The sequence below is a fragment of the Saccopteryx bilineata genome, chromosome 9 (genome assembly GCF_036850765.1).
Source record: "Saccopteryx bilineata isolate mSacBil1 chromosome 9, mSacBil1_pri_phased_curated, whole genome shotgun sequence".
NCBI classification, from domain to species: domain Eukaryota; kingdom Metazoa; phylum Chordata; class Mammalia; order Chiroptera; family Emballonuridae; genus Saccopteryx; species Saccopteryx bilineata.
The window spans coordinates 76,399,185-76,414,656 of record NC_089498.1 but is presented as its reverse complement, the minus strand read 5'-3'; the positions used below and the strand labels follow the sequence as shown (position 1 = coordinate 76,414,656).

The following is a 15,472-nucleotide window of genomic DNA, read 5'->3' as shown; positions in this document are numbered from 1 at the left end:
AAAATGAAATAATTGTGCTCAAACTTTTCATTGTACTCAACCTAAAAATTACTTCAAATATCTTGCACTGTGGTAGGCCCTGAGGGCATATAGAAGGACAGACATGATTCCTGATCTGAAGAAGTTTAAAATCTGCTAAGGAGCCTGACCTGTGGTGGCGCAGCGGATAAAGCCTCGACCTGAAATGCTGAGGTCGCTAGTTCGAAACCCTGGACTTGCCCAGTCAAGGCACATATGGGAGTTGCTGTTTCCTGCTCCTCCCCATTCTCTCTCTCTCTCTCCTAAAAATAAATCTGGTAAGGAAGACTAAAAGAATATACATGAAACAATTTTAAAATCCATTAAACAAGATGGCTACTTTAATAAAAGGCAAACAGAAAATAACAAGTGTCCGCCAGAATATGAACAAGTTGGAAGCCTTGTGCACTGTTGGCGGGAATGTAAAATGATGCAAACTGATGTGGAAAACAATATGTCAGTTTCTCAAAAAAAATTAAACAGACTATCAAATGATCCAACAATTCCACTTGTGTGCTTTACTCACTCTTCTAAAAGAACTGAAAGCAGAGTTTTGAAGATATATTTGCACACTCATCTTATAGCAACACTATTCACAATAGCCAAGAGGTGGAAGCAACCTATTTATCCATTGACAGGTAAATAGTGTAGGGCCAGTAGCCACGGCCACCATCACAGCCACTTGGCCCATGCAGGTTCGTATTTGATTTGGGCAGATTGTAATGAATCAATGGAGCCAAGAATGGTGAGCCATTTTCCTTTATTCTAGATCTGTACCGGCCAACGAGTAGAAACAAACACACGAGGCACCAAAACCCACTCACATGTTCCTCAGGTTCCACAACCAGGAGAATCTTTCCGGTCTTCCTAGAATCACAGGCCCACTGGTCTCAGCCACCTCCTTTCCCCATCTGCAGGCCTCCATTTTGGCTGCCCCCACCCCCTACAAACACGTGGCCTCTCTCCCCTGGAACAACTGGTCTCCTCCTCCTGTTCTAAAATGGCCTCCTAGCTCCTCCTTTTAAAACCTTTGGGTGCGAAAGCCCCTCCTCCAGCACATGTTAGCATAACCAAGCCTCTTCCCAAGCATGCAGGTAATTAACTGTATCAGCTGGCAATGGCCATTCACGTGGGCAGTGCCATCTTTAACAATCAAAGTGAGCAAAACCAAACAACACAAATTTTACAACTTACTTGCCCAACAAATAGCTAATCAAAATGTGGTATATACATAAAATGGAATATTATTCAATCTAAAAAGGAGGGAAATTTTGTCACATACTACAACATGGGTGAAACTGGAGGACATTGTGCTAAGTGAAATAAGCCAGTCACAAAAAAGCAAATACTGTATGATGCACATTTATCTTTAGATATAAAGGTATCCAAAGTATAGTTGTCCCTTTCTTATTCATGTTTCACTTTCTGCAGTTTCAGTTACATGTGGTCAACCATGGTCCAAAAATATTAAATGAAAAATTCCTGAAATAAACAATTCATAAAGTTTAAATTGTGTGCCATTCTGAGTAACATGACGAAATCTCATGCAGTCCATTCCATCCCACCTAGGTTAGGAATCATCCTTTTGTCTAGAGCAGTGGTAGTCAACCTGGTCCCTACCAGCTTTCATGGTGGGCGGTAGCAGAGCAACCAAAGTATAAATAAAAAGATTTAACCATAGTAAGTTGTTTTATAAAGATTTATTCTGCAAAACTTAGCAAAAATCTGACATAAAGTACTTGGTAAGTAATTATATGTTTTAACTTGCTGTGACTCTGCTTTATAAATTTTATAAAGTAAAATTACTTCCCTACTTTATAAATCACCATACCGTGGAACCAGTGGGTGGTTAGAAAATTTTACTACTAACAGAGATATAAAAGTGGGCGGTAGGTATAAAAAGGTTGACTCCCTGGTCTAGAGTCTCCACACTGTATATGCTACCTACCTGTTAGTGACTTAGTAGCCGTCTTGGTTATCAGATTGGCTGTCATGGTATCACAGTGCTTGTGTTCAAGTAACCCTTACAGTTAGGTCAGTATCAGCCTAATTTTACATTACAGTGTCTATGTCATTCACTTCATTCCATCTCATCATGTGGACACTGTGTCATCTCACATCATCACAAGAAGAAGAGTGAGTAAAATAGAGTAAGATATTTTGGGCTTGGGCCTGAAGGGGCTGGGGGGATGATAAACCCACCAGGGCTGGGTGCGTTAGTGGGAGGTGAAAATTGAAATAAGAGGGCACCAGAGGGGAAATGACAATGCAAAGGCAGAGATTAGGACTCCTACAATTGTCTTTGTTCCTATTCTTTGAGAGCTTTTGTTTTTACAGGTCATATGTTTTGCTTTACAAAGAGCTTTAGAAAATCCCATTAAAGGGCTGTACCATGAAATTTATATTTGAAGGCCAATAGCCTCATGAATTGGAATGGGAAGGCTGCTTGCTGGCAGAGAGCCCCACTGCTCAATCCCAGCGACACCTGTCACACACATAGGCCGTACCTCTGAGCATGAGCTGAGAGCTTCTTCCTGAAGAAGAGCTGACTGCCCACGGTGAGGACTGTGGTTTCAGAGTTAGAGAATGGAGCCCTGTTCCCTGTTTGGTTGCTGACTCCATCTGTGAGCCTTGGTGACTCACTTCCCTCTGTTGGCCTCTGTTTTCTCTTTTGTGGAATAAAGAACTTTTTTCCACCTGCTTTTGCAGAAGACAGAGCAGCTGAAGAGCCCTCGCCGGGTAGATCAGTTGGTTAGAGCATCGTCCTGATACAACAAATCAATGCTTCTCTCTCTCTCTCTCTCTCTTCCTCTCTCCAAAATTAAATAATAATAATTTAAAAAGAAAGAAGTGGCTAATGAATAAAATTTACCTCAGGCACCTTTAAGCAAAGGGGTAAGACCTGGGCTGAAGCAAAGCCCAGGACGCCTAAGGATATGGGGCCAGGTTCAACACACCGTGCTCTTGACATCAGAAATCTGAAGAGAGGATGTAAGTATTAAACAAAGTCAACAAATGTTGCTCCAGAGAGCCTGGGTTCTGGGAATATAAACAGGGAATGCTGACCAAAATTCCAGGTCTTCGAGTTTCCCTCATGGAGTCATGAGTCTCATGCAAGGGGTGAATCACCATACCCAGGATCCGGCTTAGAGAACTAAACCACTGAATAAGGACCTCAGCAAAGGAAGGACTAGAGAGGAAGCCTTGATTCAATTAGCTTGGGGATTGTAGCTAAAATATAAGCTGTTCCCCTAAGTCTTGATAAAAGACCAAGGAATAATTTCATCCAAGTCTCTGGATGCTGGTCTGGTTCTGCGGTCAGCAGCAGGTCAAAGCAATAAAGTTGGTCCCCATGGAGTCAGCACAGTTGTCTCTGGTCTGGAAAAATACATGGAAAAAGGAACTTAGAAGTTTGTAAATCTAAAGAAATTGAATTTGTATTTGTATTCTTTACAGAATCTGTATTACTTTTTAGTCCAATTCTCCATAAACAAAAGGTAGAAAGAAGGCTCTTTAGAGTCTGAGGGCCCAGAGAGCCCAGGAGAAAGCAGCATGTTGTCCGCTGATCAGCAGAGGTGGTTTCTCTGTCATGAGGAATGCCAGTCCTCAGAGCCAAGGGAGGAGCAGGCCCTGGAAACCTAGGACAGCTGGACTGTAGAACACGGAGATCTCACATACCACTTCAAACCCATTAAGATGGCTATTATAAAAAACTGGAAATAACAAGTATTAGTGTGGACGTGGAGAAATTGGAACCCTATCCATTGCTTGCTGATGAGAATGTAAAATGTTGCATCCACTGTGGAAGACAGTTTGGAAAATCCTCAAAAGTTAAATAGAACCAATACATGATTGAGCAGTTCCACTCCTAGTTATACACCCAAAACAACTGAAAGCAGAGACTCAAATAGATACTTGTACACCCATGTGCATAACAGCATTAATCACAATTGCCAAAAGGTAAAACAACCTAATTGGCCATTGACAGATGAATAGGTAAACAAAGTATGACATATGCATGCAATGGAATATTATTCAGCCTTAAAAAGGAATGAAATTTCGACCTGTGGTGGCACAGTGGATAAAGCGTCGACCTGGAAATGCTGAGGTCGCCAGTTCGAAACTCTGGGCTTGCCTGGTCAAGGCACATATGGGAGTTGATGCTTCCAGCTCCTCCCCCCTGTCTCTCTCTCTCCTCTCTCTCTTCTCTCTAAAAATGAATAAACTAAAAAAAAATTAAATTAAAAAAAATGAAATAAAATAAAAAAAAAAAACTTAAAAAAAAAAAAAAGGAATGAAATTTTGATACATGCTCCAACATGAATGGACCTTGAAAACATTGTGTTTAGTGAAATAAACCAGACAGAAAAGGCTACATATTGTGATCTTTATATGATTCCATTTATATAAGGTAGCTAAAATAGGCAAATTAATTCAGGCAGAAAGTAGAATAGAGATTACCAAGTGTTGAGGAGGAGGGGTTGGGGAATTATTAGGTTTTTTTGTTTGTTTTTTAAATAAATTTTTATTAATGGTAATGGGATGACATTAATAAATCAGGGTACATATATTCAAAGAAAACATGTCTAGGTTATTTTGTCATTAAATTATGTTGCATACCCCTCACCCAAAGTCAGATTGTCCTCCGCCACCCTCTATCTAGTTCTCTGTGCCCCTTGGTTTTTTTTTTTTTTAAGGTTTTATTTATTGATTTTTAGAGGGGGAGGGAGGAGTGGGAAGCACCAACTCGCACTTGCTTCTCTTATGTGCCTTGACTGGGCGAGCTCAAGGTCTTGAACTGGTGACCTCAGCATCCCAGGTCAACACCTTATCCACTGCACCACCACAGGTCAGGCAGGGGATTTATTGTTTAATGGATACAGAGTTTCTGTTTAGAATGATGAAGTTTTGGAAATAAATAATGGTGATGGTCACATAGCAATGTGAATGGATTTAATACCGCTGAACTGTACACTTAAAATAGTTTAAAAAGTAAATTTTATACTGTGTGTATTTTACCATAATAAATAAATAAATAATTTATAAAATGGTTAAAATGGTAAATGTTATGTATATTTTACCAGGAAATAATTGTCAAAAAAGGGGGGGCAGGTAGAAATTCCATAACACAGGATCTACTAGGCACTGAGAATGAGACTCAGAAACAAAGGACAGGAGAAGGTGGCAGCAAAGATATTCAAAGTCATGAGCTGAGATGGGGAAGGGGGCTGGGATGGAGACAGAGGAACCTATCTAGGAAGGAAAAGATAGTGTGAGAGTCAGAGGTGAAAGACAAGAGAAGTTAAGACTAAAATAGAGCCCTGTTAGGGAATAGGACTAAATATGGAGAAAGAAATGAAGATTGGTAGGTCTTATTTTTAAAATGAGTATAAAGTCTGGATCTTGCCTGACTGATGGTGACACAGTGGATAAAGCGTCAACCTGGAACAGTGAGGACCCAATTTGAAACTCTGAGGTCACTAGCTTGAGTGCAGGCTCACCAGCTTGAGCATAGGGTTGCCAGCTTGAGCGGGGGATAATTGACATGATCCCAAAGTCACTGGCTTGAACCCAAAGGTCGCTGGCCTGAAACCCAAGGTCACTGGCTTAAGCAAGGGTTCATTGGCTTGACTTGAGCTCCTGGGTCAAGGCACGTAGGAGAAGCAATCACTGAACAACTAAAGAGACACAACTACAACTTATTGCTTCTCTCTCCTTCCTCCACCACCCCTCAAAAATCAATAAAACTTTAAAGATTACTTTAAAAAATAAGTCTAAAGTCTGGAATGAGACAGAATAGGCTGAGGAAAATATAAAATTAAATAAAAATAAATAAAATGAATCTAGAGTCAGGATCTTGCCTGACTGGTGGTGGCACAGAGGATAAAGTGCTGACCTGGAACACTGAGGGCACCAGTTCAAAAACCTGGACTTGCCTCCTCAAGACGCACACAAGATGCAACTATGACGAGTTGATGCTTTTCACTCCTCTCCGCCTTTTTTCTCACTTTCTCTCTCTTGGTCTCTCTTCTCTCTAAAGTCAATAAAAAGCCTGACCTGTGGTGGTACAGTGGATAGAGTGTCGGCCTGGAACGCTGAGGTCACCAGTTCGAAACCCCGGGCTTGTCTGGTCAAGCACATGTGGGAGTTGATGCTTCCTGCTCCTCCCCCTTCTCTCCTTTTTGCTTTCTCTCTCTCTCCTCCTCTCTCTCTAAAAACGAATAAATAAAATCTAAAATATATATATATATATTTTGTTTGTTCGTTTTTTTTGTTTGTTTTTTGTTTTTTTCTGAAGCTGGAAACGGGGAGAGACAGTCAGACAGACTCCTGCATGCGCCCGACCGGGATCCACCCGGCACGCCCACCAGGGGGCAATGCTCTGCCCACCAGGGGGCGATGCTCTGCCCATCCTGGGCGTCGCCATATTGCGACCAGAGCCACTGTAGCACCTGAGGCAGAGGCCACAGAGCCATCCCCAGCGCCCGGGCCATCTTTGGTCCAATGGAGCCTTGGCTGCGGGAGGGGAAGAGAGAGACAGAGAGGAAAGTGCGGCGGAGGGGTGGAGAAGCAAATGGGCGCTTCTCCTGTGTGCCCTGGCCGGGAATCGAACCCGGGTCCTCCGCACGCTAGGCCGACGCTCTACCACCGAGCCAACCGGCCAGGGCTTGGTTGTTTTTTATGTGCCTTGACCGCAGGCCTTCAGCAGACCAAGTAACCCCTTGCTTAAGCCAGCGATGTTGGACTCAACTAGATGAGCCCTCGCTCAAGCTGGCGCCCTCGGGGTCTCGAACCTGGGTCTTCCGCATCCCAGTCCGACGCCCTATCCACTGCGCCACCGCCTGGTCAGGCTAAAATATATTTTTTTAAAGAAAAGAAAAAGTCACATATAACTGCCAAATTTAAAAATAAATAATTAAATAAATGAAATCTGGATCTTTTCTTTGGCAGGCACATGGGTTTCCATGTTTAATTGCCACAGAGCTTGTGGTAGGTGCTTCCAGAACCTTTGTCCACTCCTCAGTGGTCAGCTGGCAGTTGCTCCCTGAGGCTTCCTGTCTCCTTTTAGAGCTGAGAGACACCACAGTGAGTCAGTCCTACCAAGGCTTGACTCATTTTTGACCCAGTTTTGGTAATCAAGCACAATACTCTGGAATTTGGCACTATAGCTCAAAAGGTATGGTGGGAACATGCAAGACCCAGGCTCCTAGCTGTTTCCTGTCACCATCCCATTTCTTGGTAAAGGTTCAAGTGAACTGCATTTAAAGTCAGAGAGACTTGGGTTCAAATATTAACTTGTCTCTTACAAGTTGTGTGACCTTGGGCAAGTTATTTAAATGCTAAGCCATGGTTTCCTCATTTGTAAAATGGGGCTACATGAACCCTGGCCGGCTGGCTCAGTAGTAGAGCATCGGCCTAGAGTGCAGGAGTCCCGGGTTTGATTCCCGGCCAGGGCACACAGGAGAAGCGCCCATCTGCTTCTCCACCCCTCCCTCTCTCCTTCCTCTCTCTCTCTCTCTTCCCCTCCTGCAGCAGAGGCTCCATTGGAGCAAAGTTTGCCCGGGCACTGAGGATGGCTCTGTGGCCTTTGCCTCAGGCGCTAGAATAGCTCTGGTTGCAACAGAGCAACGCCCCAGATGGGCAGAGCATTGCCCCCTGGTGGGCATGCTGGGTGGATCCCAGTTGGGCGCATGCGGGAGTCTGTCTGACTGCCTCCCCATTTCCAACTTCAGAAAAAAGAAAAAAAAAAGGAAAAAAAAATAAATTTACCCTTTAATCCTAAAAAAATAAAATAAAATGGGGCTACAGAGCTCTGTAGCCTTGTGGGAGGAGGGGTTAGATGAGATAATGTATGAAATACCTCTTAGCATTTTTGTTTATCACAAAGAAATGGCCCAGTAAGGAAAGGCTATTATTATCACCACTGTTATTAGTATCCTGAAAGCTTTGATTATCTAGGATCACTTTGCCACAAAGACAATGGAGACCTAAATCTGTAGCTTCATAACACAGACTCCTGTAGTCCTGGACTTTTAGAGCAGCAAGATCTAAATCTGATCTGGACTCCCCAATTTACTAGCTGTGTGAGCTTGAGCATTTAAAAATTTTTGTTTGTTGGTTTTAGTAAGAAAGAAAGGGAGAGAGAGAAAGAGACAGAAACATCACTCTGTTCCTGTATGTGCCCTGACCAGGATTGATCCAACAACCTCTGTGCTTCCAGACGAAGCTCTGACCAACAAGCTATATGGCCAGGGCCAGTTGGAGCATTTTTTGCATTGAGTCTCAGTTCTCTCATTTGTAAAATGAGGGTGATTTGCCTGACCTGTGGTGGCGCAGTGGATAAAGCGTTGACCTGGAAATGCTGAGGTCGCCGGTTCGAAACCCTGGGCTTGCCTGGTCAAGGCACATATCGGAGTTGATGCTTCCAGCTCCTTCCCCCTTCTCTCTCTCTGTCTCTCTCTCTCTCCTCTCTAAAAATGAATAAAAAAAAAATGAGGGTGATTACATAGAGTTGTAAATGTCAAATAAAATAATATACATAAAACATTTATAAATAACAACACCAATAACAAAAGTATAAACGTATAATGTACTCAGGATCAAGAGTATGGATGTATCTGGGCCAAAGTTAAGGCCAAGGTGGGAATCAAGGCTGGGATTAGCACCAGGGTTGAAAAACAAGTGGGATCAAGATCAGAATTGGCATTGGGGATAAAGCAAAGTTTTGGGCTAGGCAAAGGAGGGAGTCATGTACAGGGTCATGGGAAGGGGTTGGGTGGGTTCCTGGTTTGGGCTAGGAATCCAAGTGGATAGTGTGCCCTGTCTGAGCAGTGCTGTGCAATGACTCACAATGTGATGACTGTACTGCCTGGCATGAGGCTCTAATCCAGAGATCTTGCTTTGAGGGAAAGTAGAATGTAAGACTTAACAAATCCTGAGAGGCCTGTAGGAGTGCAGGCCTTTAGGGAGACCATCCAATTGCAGCAGTTCAGCTACCTCATTTCCTTCATTCTCCCCCTAGCTGGTAGGTAACTAAGCCACATTAATATCAGCCTATCTCCAGTTGCATCCTGTAAAGCACTGCTTCTCACAGCTCTCCTAATCATCCCTCCTCCATCAACTATTCATCACCCATCATTTATCATCATCCATTCAACAAAGGTTTATTGAGTCCGTACTTACTATGTGCTAGGAAGAACTTTGCTAGCCCCTGAGGATCCGGCAATGATGGAGGCAGGCATGTTGTCTGTCTTCAATCTAGAAGGCGAGACAGATAATACAGTAGATTTGTGTGTATTTGTGGGGGTGGTAGTAAATTCTAAAATCAGTTCAGAGGCAAAGATTGCAAAATTATTCTTGAAAATCTCTTCACTCACCAGGACCTTGGCATTTAGAAGTACAAAAGCCAGGAAGTAACATTCATTTTTTCTTTGTACTTTCGGTGTAATCCTGGGACAGTAGATGTCAAGATCTGGCTTTTAATGGTGGAAAGTGACTTTAAATAAAGGAATTTATTTGTTTCTTGCAGTTTTAGCTGAGTGTGCATAGTTGGGTTTGCACTAAATTGACTGTATTAGTGATGGGAGTCCAGTATAAATACAAATTGCACGAATATGTTTCTTTTCTTTCTTTTATTTTGTGTGAGAGAGAGAGCGACAGAGAGAGGGACAGACAGACAGGAAGGGAGAGAGGTAAGAAGCATCAATTCTTCATTGAGGCACTTTAGCTCTTCATTGATTGCTTCTCATATGTGCCTTGACGGGGGTAGGGGGGCTTCAGCAGAGTGAGTGACCCCTTGCTCAAGCCAGTGACCTTTTGGCTCAAGCCAGTGACTATGGGGTTGTGTCTATGATCCCATGCTCAGGCCAGCAACCTTGTGCTCAAGCTGGTGAGCCCACTCTCAGGCCGATGAGCCTGAGCTCAATCTGGGGACCTTAGGGTTGTGAACCTCAGTCCTCTGTGTCCCAGGCCAACACTCTATCCACTGTGCCACTGCCCAGTCAGGCTAAACCAGTATGTTTCTAATTATTGTAAATACGTTAAGGAGAAATACAATGTACTATGAAAACAGACAGTGAAAGGACATAACCTAGTAAGGGGTAAAAGAGAAAATGCTATGAAAGGCTTCACTGAGGAGGTGACATTTAAACTGAGCCCTAAAGAGTGACCTCAGTGCATCTCAGAAACTAAAAGCCAATCAGGTTGAAGATGTTGAAGAGATAACAAAGGGCCTCCCAAGTCAGTCCCCAAAATGCCCATTCCACATATTCTGATGCCTTGTGTATAACAACATGGAGGTAAGGTAGTCTGAGACTTGGGGAATTAAATAATTCAGAGTACAGAGCTAGAGAAACAGAAATAATCAGTCAACATGTTTTGGAATCACTGGGCTAGCTGCCCTGTAGGATGCAAAGAAGAATAAAAAATAAGTTATTGGAAACAGAGACAGTAAAATTCATAACGGCCCTGGCCAGTTGGCTCAGCAGTAGAGCATCAGCGCGGCCGTGTGGAAGTCCCAGGTTCGATTCCCAGTCAGGGCACACAGGAGAAGCAACCATCTGCTTCTCCACCCCTCCCCCTCCCCTCGTCCCCTTCCGCAGCCATGGTTGAACAAGGTGGTCTGGATGCTCCATGACCTCACCTCAGGGAGCTAAAATGGATTAGTTGCTAAGCAACAGGGCAGTGGTTCCAGATGGGCAGAGCATCCCCCGGTAGGGAACTTGCTGAGTGGATCCCGATCCAGGCACATGTGGGAGTCTTTCTCTGCTTCCCCATCTCTGACTTAATAAAAAAAAAAAAATTCATAGCAATGGTGGAATAGCCTATGCATAGACATAAATCAAGGGTTACAAACGCAAAGGCTAAACAGGCAATGCAGGCTGAGTGCAGGACAATAGGGAGGAGTAGGGACTATGGCACACAGGAGAGTTCTTATCTTGTTTAAAGGGGCAACTGCTATTCAACTAATTGTTAACAAATGGCAAATGAGGACCAGTCTGCTAGATCTTCCATATTGTAGCAGATGCTGTCAGTTCTAGCTTCCTCTGGCTTTTGGAGCCTACTTTTTCCCACTGTACAGCATGCTAGATATTCCCCAGGAATTACCACCACCATTACCCCTCCTCTCCCACATTGTAGGAACTCCCAATCAATGACAATTTGGTGGATAAATATGCCAATGCCTTTGCCTTTCAGTGAGATAATTTTGAAACACGTGTTCTACCTTGTTTCCCCAAGAACCTCAGGAGAATTAAGTTCCAGATGCCTATATAGTAACTTTCTTGCCAAATTACTCTTCTTTTTTTTTAATTGATATTTTAGAGAGAGGTTAAGGGAGGGAGAGAGAGAAGAGACATAATTGGTTGTTCCACTTATCTATGCATTCATCGGCTAAGTTTTGTAGGTACCCTGACCAGGGATTGAACACACAACCTTGTTGTGTTGGGATGATACTCTACCCAACTGAGCTACCTGGCCAGGGCTTGACAACTTACCCTTATTGGTCTCCTCCCTCTCCTTCCCTGCCTACTTCCCAACCTGAGTTTCTTAGGTTCATCTACCAAATAAACTACTTGCAACTAAAGCTTGTCTCAGGGTCTGCTTCTGGGAGAAACATACCTAAGGACAAAAGATGTTTAAAAATATTTGAAATCTAGATTTCTTTTTATGTTAAAACTTCCCAGTTAAGCCTGACCTGTGGTGGCGCAGTGGATAAAGTGTCGACCTGGAAATGCTGAGGTCACCGGTTCGAAACCCTGGGCTTGCCTGGTCAAGGCACATATGGGAGTTGATGCTTCCAGTTGCTCCCCCCTTCTCTCTCTCTGTCTCTCTCTCTCCCTCTCTCTCTCCTCTCTAAAAATGAATAAATTAAATAAATAAGTAAAACTTCCCAGTTAAAATGGTGCATGTCAACAGAAACAGGCTGGAAGGCTGGATTTGGTCAACAAACCATCAGTATATTTGATAGGTGATATAAATTAAGACTTCATCTGTCTTTCTTATAGCAATCAGCCAAGAATGGGACACATTTGCTAAAGAAAAATATTTTTTAAAGATTTGGATGAGAAAATTCTAAAGGTGGAGACTCGTGCTGCATGAAAGTGACAGCTTATAATACAGAGAATTAGCCCTCACAAGGTAGCTCAGTTGGCTGGAGTGTCATCTCAATGCTCCCAGATTATAGGTTCAATCTTCAGTCGGGGCACATACAAGAATCAACCAATGAATGCATAAATAAGTGGAACAACAAATCAATGTTTTTCTCTCTCTCTCTCTCTCTCTCTCTCAAATCAATAAAAATAAAAACCAGAGAATTAGACAGCAGCTGAGCAATGATGAATGCTCAGGTAGAATGGCAGCTCCTACTCATGGCTCACTGCCCCAAGCCTCCTCCTTTGAATCTAGCCTTGGCAGCCACCACTCCCACCAGGGTAAGTCTAAGTCACATCGGGAAGTCTCAGAACCAGGCAGGCCCAGCAGCTGCCCAGACCAAACTGGTTCTGCAGCAACAGTGACAAGTCAGGGCCTGCTGACTGCAGGGTCCTCAGAATCAGACTTTCCTGGTTTCCAGTCCACAATTCTCCCTGGTGCCATGAAATAGCTACTGTCCTGCATGGTCTTAGCCCAGCCTGCCTGACTTTGGTGCAAAGAAAGATCCTAAGAGTGTGGGTTTGAGGAGCTTGTAGGGGAAACTTTGGGTCCCCCCCCCCAACACCTCTAGCCAAGCCAGTTTCCTAGGTAGTCATCAAATCCAGCCACCAAAGTGCTGACAGGCGGCACCGTCATCCTGGTACTGCAGAGAGGAAGACATGTCAGGCCCTGGAGGAGAGAGGGCTGCACCTGGCTAGGACGCCCGGACAGGCCCACAGGTGACCGGCAGCACCATATTCCCCAAGCTTTCTCCAGCAGTGTTTGCAGAGTCTGTACTATTTTAGGTTCCTTTGTCATCACTGCAGGCAAACTGGCCTGGAGGAGTCTGATTAGAAGGGAAGGAACCAGTTTAACAGAACTGGAATGATGGGAATTGCTTCCCCGAGTTGGCACCACAGCGCCAGGCAGAAGGGCCTGGTGTCAATGCTTCTGAGACTCAGGACTGAGTTAGATTCCAGCAGTGGCTTCAGAGCAACTTGTCAGACAAAAGAGACAAAGAGGAGGACTTTAAGGTTCAGAGGTTAGCAGCTATAATTCCTGTCTCAGAAATAATGACACTAATACCTTATAATAAATGCACTTTATAGTATATAAGATCCCTTCAGAGACATGATCTCATTTGATCCTTCCCGCAGTCCTATCAGGCAGGCTTATATTATTCTTCCCACCTAAAATATATGGAGTCTCAGCCTGACCAGGTGGTGGCGCAGTGGATGGAGCATTGGACTGGGATGCGGAGGACCCAGGTTCGAGACCCTGAGGTCGCCAGCTTGAGCCCAAGGTCGCTGGCTTGAGCAAGGGGTTACTCGGTCTGCTGAAGGCTCACGGTCAAGGCACATATGAGAAAGCAATCAATAAACAACTAAGGTGTTGCAATGAAAAACTAATGATTGATGTTTCTCATCTCTTCATCCCTGTCTGTCTGTCCCTATCTATCCCTCTCTCTGACTCTCACTCTGTCTCTGTAAAATAAAATAAAATATATGGAGTTTCAGATACACTAAAGTAAGTGACTTGCCCAAGGTCACAATCTTAGGAGAGTGGCAATGGCAGAACCTGAATCAATCACAGACATGGGTTTGGAAACCTAGACTTGCATAGAAGTCTTCGTTGGTAGAGGGGAACTCAGGGAGAGAGGGGGAGCCTTGGCCTCCTGGTGGCTGCCAGAAACGTGGACTTCGTGAGTCAGTGGTGGAGAAATGGCCCCACCCACAGACTCACAATGGGCAATCACAGCGGGCAACCAGGGCAGCTTCGTCTCCTCTCTTAGTTGGTGGGTGCAAAGGGTTTTTCTGTTCCCCTCATACCGCCCCTGAGTCAGCTCCCTGGCACTGCCCTGGCATGTCCTGGGCCCCACGCCCAGGCATGAAGAGATGCTGGCAGATTGCCCGGGGAATGCTGCTGTCTTAACTCAGGCCAAGTCCTACTTAAGACCCCCTTCTCAGAGGCAGCCCAACAATGGCTGCATTGGGAGCTGTGACTTGTGAGCACAGGTACGTCTCCCTTATTCCTATGCTTCCTGGCATAGGTGGCACTGGGCACATGCCTTTACCTCAGGGCTGCAACCCAGGAGGGAATGCAGGGACCAAATACATTTTATAGACTGGCTGAGCCAGGCTCTCACCCTAGAGCCCCGCTTGGGTTTCTGGTCACATTCAAATAGCAGGGAGGGAGTTGCTTTTGGACAGAAAAGGAGAAAAGAGAGCCAAGACTCCAGCCTGAAGCTACCTCAGCTGTTTCTGGGGCTCTGACTCAGAAGCTGCTTCTCAGGAATGTTGAGCACATGGGCCTGTGAGCCCCGTGTCCAGGCACAGTGGAACGAACAGCTGGGCATGAGGGAAGTGTTACCCTCCCCTCTTGTTTCTGACAATGCCTCTTCTAGAGAAACCCCTCCAAGGGGCAGATCAGAGGTTTATCCTGGAAGGCCCCGCTCACGCTCACCTCCTCCAGGAAGGAAACTCTCTCAGAACACCTCAGCCCCCGATCCACCCTAGCAATGACTGTCTTTGCAGCAACCCACTTGCACTTATCAAATGCTGCATTTCGTGGCTATCTCTCTAGTTATCTCCCCAACTCTATCATAACCTCCTTTATCTCATGCTTCTGGATAAAAAAGAGTGCTTTGAACATAAGATTTGATAACTGTATTGATTGACAGATAATCTGAGAAAAAGGTGAGAAGTAAAAACAGTGAAAAAACCAGCAGTGTGGGTCACACCCCAAAATCTAGGGGATCTGCTCCCTTTCCCAAGCAAAGCTCCCAAATCACTTGGAGAAAAGAAAGCAGAAAAGCCTTGGCGAGGCGCCTGGCACTTCCTTGCCACCAGCACCCCCCAGCCCTAGATGCCTGCAGGGAGCTCTGCAGTGATTCTCCAAATGTGGGTAAATTTCTCTTTTTTTTTTTTGCCTCTCACCTTTATTTCATTTCTCTAAAGCAGGTAGGATAATTTCACATGGGATCATCTTCAGTGAAATGAGATCCAAGGAGAACAAACCCTGGAACAGAAATCATGTCAGCAGCTTATCACATAATATGATAATTTGGGATTTAATTATCTGTGCACTTCCTTAGAGCATGATCCGGGAGGGCAAGAACAGAGTCTTGTTTTGTCCAGTGAGCTAGTCCTAGAGTTTAACACACTACATGGTACACTGCAGGTGCTCAGCAGGGCGCTCCAGGCACATTTGATTTGGCTATTGAGGGGCATCTGGAACCTGCCTGTACACCCCTGCTATTTAGCTACCATGAGCAACTTTTATTCTGGAGCTAATTCATCCCAGGTCCAGGAAGCTGGTGATCTAT

General features: G+C 44.5%; 1 long non-coding RNA gene across 4 annotated transcripts in view; it reads right to left on the bottom strand.

The window, feature by feature from the left end:
• Nucleotides 1–723: 723 nt before the first annotated feature.
• The window catches only part of LOC136313237 (uncharacterized), a 28,298-nt gene continuing 13,549 nt past the window's right edge, over nt 724–15,472 (bottom strand). The window contains exons 3-6 of one of the 4 annotated variants that reach the window (XR_010727114.1): nt 15,084–15,165; nt 9,202–9,276; nt 8,342–8,489; nt 724–3,396 (exon numbers count right to left, since the gene is read on the bottom strand). This is a non-coding gene — a long non-coding RNA (uncharacterized lncRNA). Of the gene's footprint in view, nt 3,397–4,082; nt 4,244–8,341; nt 8,490–9,201; nt 9,277–15,083; nt 15,166–15,472 lie in introns of all 4 variants that reach the window. The other 3 variants (XR_010727116.1, XR_010727117.1, XR_010727115.1) reach the window with 3 other exon arrangements.